The sequence below is a fragment of the Carassius carassius genome, chromosome 13, assembly GCF_963082965.1.
Source record: "Carassius carassius chromosome 13, fCarCar2.1, whole genome shotgun sequence".
NCBI lineage: Eukaryota > Metazoa > Chordata > Actinopteri > Cypriniformes > Cyprinidae > Carassius > Carassius carassius.
In genome coordinates this window covers 7849546-7859175 of record NC_081767.1, presented here as the reverse complement: position 1 = coordinate 7859175, position 9630 = coordinate 7849546, and positions in this window count along the sequence as shown.

Here is a 9630-nt window from a genome sequence, read left to right as displayed (position 1 = left end):
AGTTGAAACAGTTATTTCAAAACAGGGAGTTATTTCTGGGAGTGTCAATTTACAATTACTTTTTCTTTTTCACTTTCAAAAAAACTGTAATTTACTGTAAAATTACATTAAATGTAATTACTGTTATTCACCGTATATAGTATGGAAACTTACTGATAACCAATTAACAGGTATTTACTGTAGCATTTTTAGTCTTTTACTGTTAAAATCACAATTTTTTTTACAGTGCATCCCGCACAGCTTTCCACATAGAAAAGTTCCAAGCACAAAGGGAAGAGGATTTTGATGCATACAGTAGTCTATATATGTGCGATAGTTCATTGAGCCTCTTCTTTTAACAGTTTATATTTCAGTTAATGTGTGCAAGAAGAACAATTCATAGTGGTCTTGTCACAGAATCACCTGCCTCACCAGCCAAACCAGCCTCCTACAACCATTCACAATCACCTGATTACTGATCAAGGACACTAGCATCCACTTACCTCACCATTCAAATCCACACTCACCACAGTCACTCGTTGGCTGGTCTCAAGGTTACAAGCTTCTCAAGTGGATCCCTTGCCTACCTGTCAGCCTGTAGATCCTGGAAGCCTCTGCTATCTTTTAAAGGACTAGAAGTTTCAGCTCTTGCTTCCATTGATCACTTCAGTTGTGATTCTCCTAAGTTGGAAGCTTCTCCTAAGTTGCCGTAATAAACTCACCTGCTTGTTTGAATCTGCCTGTTTGCCTCCTTGACCAGTTGTGACATCTCTATAGAGATCTCTAATAGACATCCAGTAGAAAAAAACATGCTTTAGAAACAGCACTAAACTCCTTTCATGCAAAACCACAGATCTTGATCTACAGATCAAGTATAATTATAGGAACAGTGAATCATCTTGGATAGATTTTCATCGTCTTGACTGGCTTAACTGAATGCGTCGTGCAGAATGAATGCCGAATGGAGGATGACAGACAGCCACAGTGGAGAGAAGAGTTTACATCAACGTGAATTTAACGACTTAAATATTCATCTGTTCATCACATAAAAATCTTTTGAAAATTATGGAAATGTAGTGTAGGCAGAAAATGGCAGTATCAGAGTGTGTGTATGCTGCAAAAATGGCAAAACAATGTGCCTGGGGTACTTGTATCACTGATTCCAGGTAACTTGAGAGGATGGGCAATGAAATTTATTTTATTCCATTTCCTAAACTAATCAACTTAATCTTACCCTGCATTACATGAATCCTGGATGTTGTCATCTGCGATCATGATCATGACAACCATCACATGTAGCTTCTCCTGCTTGCATTGTGATCTGTAAAGCCACACTTCAAAATTAATCTTGTTACCCAACATTTATCAAAAACATCTGGACAAGTTTTTCACACTGACAGCTGTCATTGTAAGAGCAACTCTTTGTCCGAGTAAGCAACAGTAACTAAGGGGGTGGGGATTACAGATTAGGTCAATTTTAGATCATGTAAGAAACAAATAATTATCCAAGTTACTGAACACTGGTGAAACACTGTTGTCATCATATCCAGTGAAATCCAATAACTGTTGATTTTGGAAGCCTGGACAAAATATTTCCACTCTGGAAGACTTCGGGCATGTAATATCTTTAATGGTGCACAGTGTCTTTTACACAAACACTAAACCCCATCATGGTGACACACATGATACTGAAAAAATGCAAGAAACATTTATTTAACAACATTAGATGTTGGATTAGATAAAAAGTTTTTTCACAGAGTGCATAATATAAAATAGGCCTACAAGAAAACATTTTTATCCATTCCATAGTCTTGTAAGTCCATTAATTGATCGTCTTTTTCCAGTAATATCTATTAATATTATTACTATTATTATTGTTAGCCTATTATTATTGGTTATATTTTTATATTGGTTTATATTCATTTTTCTCCTCATTTTGATCTCTTAACGATCTGAATACTTTTGTAAATAATAGCCTACTGTAAATGCTCGTCATCATTGAAAATGTGTGTACGGTATACTGTCCAGAAAGGTAATAAAAACACCAGGGTCTGTTGTGAGTGCGTTCACAATGCTGCTGATGTGTTTTCTGGTGCGCCAAATAACAAAGATAACACGTCAGCAGCGTCGTACGTCACCAGTATCACTGCAGTGTTGTGAACGCGCTCACAACAGACCCGGAAGAGAAGACAATGCTGAATGAAGTCATAATTTTTGTTATTTTTGGACCAAAATGTATTTTCAATGCTTCTAAAAATTCTAACTGACCCTCTGATGTCACATGGACTACTTTGATGATGTTTTTATTACCTTTCTGGACATGGACAGTATACCATTCACACAGCTTCAATGGAGGGACTGAAAGCTCTCGGAATAAATCTAAAATATCTTAAACTGTGTTCTGAAGATGAACGGAGGTCTCACGGGTTTGGAACGACATGAGGGTGAGTCATTAATGACATAATTTTCATTTTTGAATGAACTTACCCTTTAAATAATGATCATGTTCCATAAAGATATTTTGTAAATTTCCTAATGTGAATATATTAAAACGTAATTTTTGATTAGTAATATGCATTACTAAGAACTTAATTTGGAAAATTTTAAAGATGATTTTCTCAATATTTAGATTTCTTTGCACCCTCAGATTCCAGATTTAATAGTTGAATCTCGGCCAAATATTGTCCCATCTTAACAAACCATACATCAATGGATATCTTATTTATTCAGTTTTCATATGATGTATAAATCTCAATTTTGAAAAATTGACCCATATGATTTTGTGGTCCAAGGTCACATATAATAATAAATATAAAAATATAGCTCTAATAAGTTAATGTAATAATAATAATAATAATAATAATAATAATATACAAATATTAAATTAAATGTTTAATGTTAATAAAAAATTTTACCCATCTCTGATAATCCCAGGTTGCTATAGTCACACAGGTTTGTTTACGCATTAAACACTTGGCTGCTGAAAACTCAGAGTTTGTTATCCCCAGAAATGGGAAACTCACGGTTTTCTGTTCCAGTAAAAGACAAAACTAAACCTCTTGGTAAATTAGCATAGTAACCTAATCTGGTCAGGAGCAGGTTTTATTCTGTAAACCCAGAGTTTCTTTTGGTCTCCTTCCTCTTTTTAAGCTTATGCAATGTTTAAATATTTTCAAATTACAAATACTTATTTCAAGTATAAATATAAAAAAATTCTTAAAGGGGTCATATAATGTTGCTAAAGAGAACATTTGGTGCAATGCAATGTGTTTATGCGGTTTAAGGTTCAAGAAACACATTATTTTCCACATAATGTACATTATCGTTTCTCCTCTATGCCAAGACTTTCTGAAATGTGTTGATTTTTACAAAGCTCATCGTTTTGATAAGCAAGGTGTATGCTGATTGGTCAGTTATCCAGTGCATTGTGATTGGCCGAATGGTTCAAGCATGTGATGGAAATGTTACGCCATTGCTATGCATTGCTGTTTATAATGACCTATACTGTCTTTTTACCTGTTGTGTTGTGTATCGCACCGTGGAAACATAAAACCATGTCTGCATTTGTGATAGGACTCGCGTTTGAATCATCAGTGGCAAATACTTGAAATATGAAAAACGTATGCTGTAAGTCAGAAGCACCAGTCCTTTCAAAGTTGTAATTGCCCATTGGAATTGTAAGTTGTAATTGCACTTTATAGAACAGCCTTTGTGCCACAGACGCACTGCGCACTCCACAGGCTACTGGTTCAGGAAACAGTCCTCATCCTCAATAAAATGCATAGCACACATCTGAATATTTGGGTTAACTGTTCTGGAACAGTGTTGTAAATACAACCTAACCATTAATTTCTAGTTGTGTCCTCTTTTGGAAGACCAAACAAAGTAGTTTCGCTTTAAAGAAACACATGGAAACTTCACGACATGGCGGCGGCAACAGCGAGAATAAAAGTTATGCCTTCTTTCTTTGCGTGAACATTTGGAACATTAGCGTTATGCAAATCTTCCCACACCGTGACATAGACATGTGGGGGAATGTTAGAATGAGCCGTTTTAAGGGGTGTGGTTGACTCTTAAAGGCACAATATGTAATTTTTCTGCTTTAAAAATAGCAGATATCACTATATCTATGTTATATACTTTTTTTTGTTGTGTACTTACATTATCCCGACAGTTTCCACGAACTTTAAAATCCGGAGAAAATTATAGTTTAATTAGAAGACACGGCACGTTTCTTTATTTCCGTTTTGTCGCCCGTCTATGGCGTCATATAAACTTTGACCCCTCTAGTTTATCTAACTTCCTGCGGAACCGCCAAATACAAAGGTGAACAGAAGCAAAGACGAGACGAAGAAGAAAAAGTAGTAGCTAGCCTTGGTCGAGACTATTATATTTTATATTTATATTGTTTATATTCGTATTTATACCTCAATCAATAACTTAGTTATGGATCATGATTATGCTTTGCCTGCACGTTCTGTGAAGCGCAAACGTACGGGTGAAATAAATGACCTGAGAAGGTTTTGGGACGAAGAAGAAACGAGACACGGGTAAATATTGGAGTTGCATTTCCAAGATAGAGAGAGCTTCAGGACAAGCTGAAACTACAGAGAGATCCTTGCATTCTAATAAACAGGTATGCATCCATTCAGCTGACTATATCTATCCGTATATTTTGTGAAACGATGATGTCTTGTGTAAAACGCAGACGGACTAGCTCTCATGGAGAGTATAATGTAAATCTACATGTGTTCTATATCTAGCTGGATAAAGTAGCTTCAAATGCAGTTCACTATCTTGTTCGATATCATAATATAAACGTAGCCTAATTATAATTATTAACGAAAGGCAACCGTGTTTTTTTTAACATATATTACTACTAGCTAGATGGAATATTGATTTGATAGGGGTCTGATAATTCATATATCTCTCTGTTCGAAAATACGTGATTGTCAAAATACTAAGGCCGGTGACACACTGGCTGCGTGGCGTCTCTGCTGCGTGTCAGGAGCGTGGCGGCTGCTGCTGCTGTAGTTGACATAGAGGGAGACCGCTGACAGACCAGGCTCTTGTCTTCATGACAACAATATCTATACTTCATGTTGAACATAAATATAAAGCCTACTGATAAAGGACACCGTCAACAGTATTGACGGCAAAATAGACTTATGTTTGACAGGTGCAATATTTGAAAATCGATAATTATTTATTTATTTTTTAAATTACATTTGTATCTGAATTTATGTCAACCTATAGACTTTCAAACATCAAAATGTCATGAATTAATATGTATTTGTGTACAAAATTACATATAAACATATTTTCCTATTATATTTTGCCTGGAAACGCTTCCAACACGCGTGCGTGTCGCATGAAAAATAGGCGTCGGTTCTATTTCTACAACCCGAATTCCGGAAAAGTTGGGACATTTTTTACATTTTAATAAAATGAAAACTAAAGGAATTTCAAATCACATGAGCCAATATTTTATTCACAATAGAACATAGATAACGTAGCAAATGTTTAAACTGAGAAATTTTACACTTTTATCCACTTAATTAGCTCATTTAAAATTTAATGCCTGCTACAGGTCTAAAAAAAGTTGGCACGGGGGCAACAAATGGCGAAAAAAGCAAGCAGTTTTGAAAAGATTCAGCTGGGAGAACATCTAGTGATTAATTAAGTTAATTGATATCAGGTCTGTAACATGATTAGCTATAAAAGCTTTGTCTTAGTCTCTCAGAAGTAAAGATGGGCAGAGGCTCTCCAATCTGTGAAAGACTGCGTAAAAAAATTGTGGAAAACTTTAAAAACAATGTTCCTCAACGTCAAATTGCAAAGGCTTTGCAAATCTCATCATCTACAGTGCATAACATCATCAAAAGATTCAGAGAAACTGGAGAAATCTCTGTGCGTTAGGGACAAGGCCGGAGACCTTTATTGGATGCCCGTGGTCTTCGGGCTCTCAGACGACACTGCATCACTCATCGGCATGATTGTGTCAATGACATTACTAAATGGGCCCAGGAATACTTCCAGAAACCACTGTCGGTAAACACAATCCGCCGTGCCATCAGCAGATGCCAACTAAAGCTCTATCATGCAAAAAGGAAGCCATATGTGAACATGGTCCAGAAGCGCCGTCGTGTCCTGTGGGCCAAGGCTCATTTAAAATGGACTATTTCAAAGTGGAATAGTGTTTTATGGTCGGACGAGTCCAAATTTGACATTCTTGTTGGAAATCACGGACGCCGTGTCCTCCGGGCTAAAGAGGAGGGAGACCTTCCAGCATGTTATCAGCGTTCAGTTCAAAAGCCAGCATCTCTGATGGTATGGGGGTGCATAAGTGCATACGGTATGGGCAGCTTGCATGTTTTGGAAGGCTCTGTGAATGCTGAAAGGTATATAAAGGTTTTAGAGCAACATATGCTTCCCTCAAAACAACGTCTATTTCAGGGAAGGCCTTGTTTATTTCAGCAGGACAATGCAAAACCACATACTGCAGCTATAACAACAGCATGGCTTCGTCGTAGAAGAGTCCGGGTGCTAACCTGGCCTGCCTGCAGTCCAGATCTTTCACCTATAGAGAACATTTGGTGCATCATTAAACGAAAAATACGTCAAAGACGACCACGAACTCTTCAGCAGCTGGAAATCTATATAAGGCAAGAATGGGACCAAATTCCAACAGCAAAACTCCAGCAACTCATAGCCTCAATGCCCAGACGTCTTCAAACTGTTTTGAAAAGAAAAGGAGATGCTACACCATGGTAAACATGCCCCGTCCCAACTATTTTGAGACCTGTAGCAGAAATCAAAATTGAAATGAGCTAATTTTGTGCATAAAATTGTAAACTTTCTCAGTTTAAACATTTGCTATGTTATCTATGTTCTATTGTGAATAAAATATTGGCTCATGTGATTTGAAAGTCTTTTAGTTTTCATTTTATTAAAATTTAAAAAACGTCCCAACTTTTCCGGAATTCGGGTTGTAGCATGCACACATTTTCCGCGCGGCTCGAGCCGCGCCTCAGACACGCCTGAGACACGCGTCTCACGCAGGCAGTCTGCAAGCTCTAACCTATTAACATGGGAGCCGAATTAAAAATTGACACGCCACGCAGCTGAGACGCTTGCGCCACGCATCCAGTGTGTCGCCGGCCTCAGTTAAAATGAGTGAGGAATGTGGGGAGCGACAGAGTGCGTGTTCCAATGAACAACAACTCCCATGAGCCTACGCTCTTTCCCGACGTCATCAAAGTACGTCTCATGTTATTGTTTTGATTGAGTGACCCCTGGTGGCCAAAAATTCCATACTGCACATTTAACTTTCATAAAGAATATCTCTTTTGATTTGAGACTTTAGTCTTTGCTACTTTAAAGATCTTGTAAGAGCTTGTGAAATTCCAAAGACAAAGGAAAAATTTAAATCGCATCACATGACCCTTTAAAACATGATGCATTCTCTATATAAGAAAAAATATATGATATTTAGTCTCTTTTCCTAGGTGTCACACCTGTTGGCTTGTAAATCAAAGCGCACGAAGGAGCTATCAAAATAGTTATTTTAATTATCCACAGGAGAGAAAGGGCACAACCAAACACAAATCTAAATCTTCAAACATTAACAGTGGATAAAGCAAAAATGGAGAACACAGATTTTTAAATACTGAGAACGTAATCAATGGGAAACAGAAACAGGCATGGGGCTAATTAATTAACTAAACAAGAAAAGGAACATGACCAAATAAGTAAACACAGTAAGAACAGAAGTCCATAACTGTGACATTTCGACCCCTCCCGGAACGGTGCGTCCTTGCACCGACAGAAATAGTCCAGCAGAGGAAAGGTGGGGTTCAGGAGGTGGGCGTGGGGCAGGCAATGGAGAGGGAACATAGACCATAGTGCCAGGGTGGAGTGGATGGAGGGAGGAGCCAGATGGAGCTCCAGAGGACAGCCAGGATGGTGGCCCACGGTGGAGTCGACGGTGGGAAGAACCATGGTAGAGTGAGAGGCGACAACACCAGGGGGCCGACTGACGGAGACTGCACCAATGGATGAGGAGCCCAAGATGGAGCCAAGCAGACGGAGAGCCAGGATGACATGGAGGATCCAGAGGGCCAAGGCGGAGCTGAAGGCACAGGCAACCAAGGTGGAGGCGGGGCTCCAGAAGACCGCTGCGGAGCTGGAGCGACTGAGGATGAAGGTGGAGCCGGAGCAAAGGAGGAGCCTGACAGAGCTGGAGGGATGGAGTGGTGAGGTGAAGTCAGAGGAGTGGAGTCCCGAGGCGGCGGATGGTCGACAACTGACCAAGGCGGAGCCGGAGGGACAAGGGAGCCCGGTGGAGCTGGTGGGGAGGCTGGGAGGGAAGACAGAAGAACTTGGGCTGGGTGGCACCAATGGAGACGCAGGAGATTCAGGGCTGGGCGGAACATGAATCCATTTTCAATGTCAGCAGACAGAATAATCTAATTTAAATGCAAAAAGTGCCCAACTGATAGGAAAACAGCAACTTAATTAGTAAGTATTTCACACTCGTTCATGACAGTCAAAACTGTGTCATTCATTGATACATACTTATTTATAAGGCTCTTTGCACAGTCAAAACTGATCAAGTCAAAACCGATCAAGTCTAGCAATTTTCAAGGATTTATCAATCTGGACCGTTTAAAAGAAAAAAAGACAGGATCCTATAAACAGACATATTCAGTTTTGGTTTTGATGAATTAATTCAGATGTGGTCTGATTTCGGAGTTGCAGTGAGCCTTCTTGCCATCTCACTCCTAAATAATTCATGTTTAGAGAGTTGAGTCACTATCCACTCTTTAATTAACTTATATTGTTATACTTAAACAGTCATTACATTAAAAGTCAAATAACATATCGCGCTAAAAAAATGCTTGTCACTCATGAATCATAACGTCTGTCTGCTGATCCCTCATGATAAGTGTGGTTATCAACGTTTACATCAGCACCAGCGCCTCTGCAGTGTGTGTGTGTGTGTGCTTAGTAACGTAGTGATGACTGACTGGATGCAGTACAGGCATATTTGGGCTTGTTTGTTAAACAATTAGCCTATGCGACTTATATGTTTAAAAAATGACCCCATACCAAAAACCATCAAATGTCCTATAATATATTTAACTAAAAAATATGTTGTGGAACTTTTTACATTGGACAATTCATCACAATGTCAGTGAACTGTATTTTTATTTATGTTAGCTATGTGGGTCTATACAGAAATTGGCTAACTTTGTATCTTGAATGTTTTTAAGACAACATTAGATATTTTACTTTAAATAGATCATCCTTAAAAATACTCTGACTTCTAATTTCAAAACCACATGCACTTAAAATAAAAAGTAAAACAAAGAGTGGATCTTTTTGAGTGATTTTATGTTTACTAGGCCTGAGTGAAAGCACGTTTCATTGGTTTGCACTTCACTCACTTTATTAACTTGCACCATCTGCTGGTCACTTTCCACATCGCAGTTAATGAACAGAGTCAAACAGTCACTCACCACTAGAGGGTATACGTGCTGTTAGAGTGCGACAAAAGTGGTATTTAGTGAATTGAACATATTAAAACCACAAATAGTGAATATCTATAATACTGAAGAGGTAGATGAATAATTATGGATTACATACATT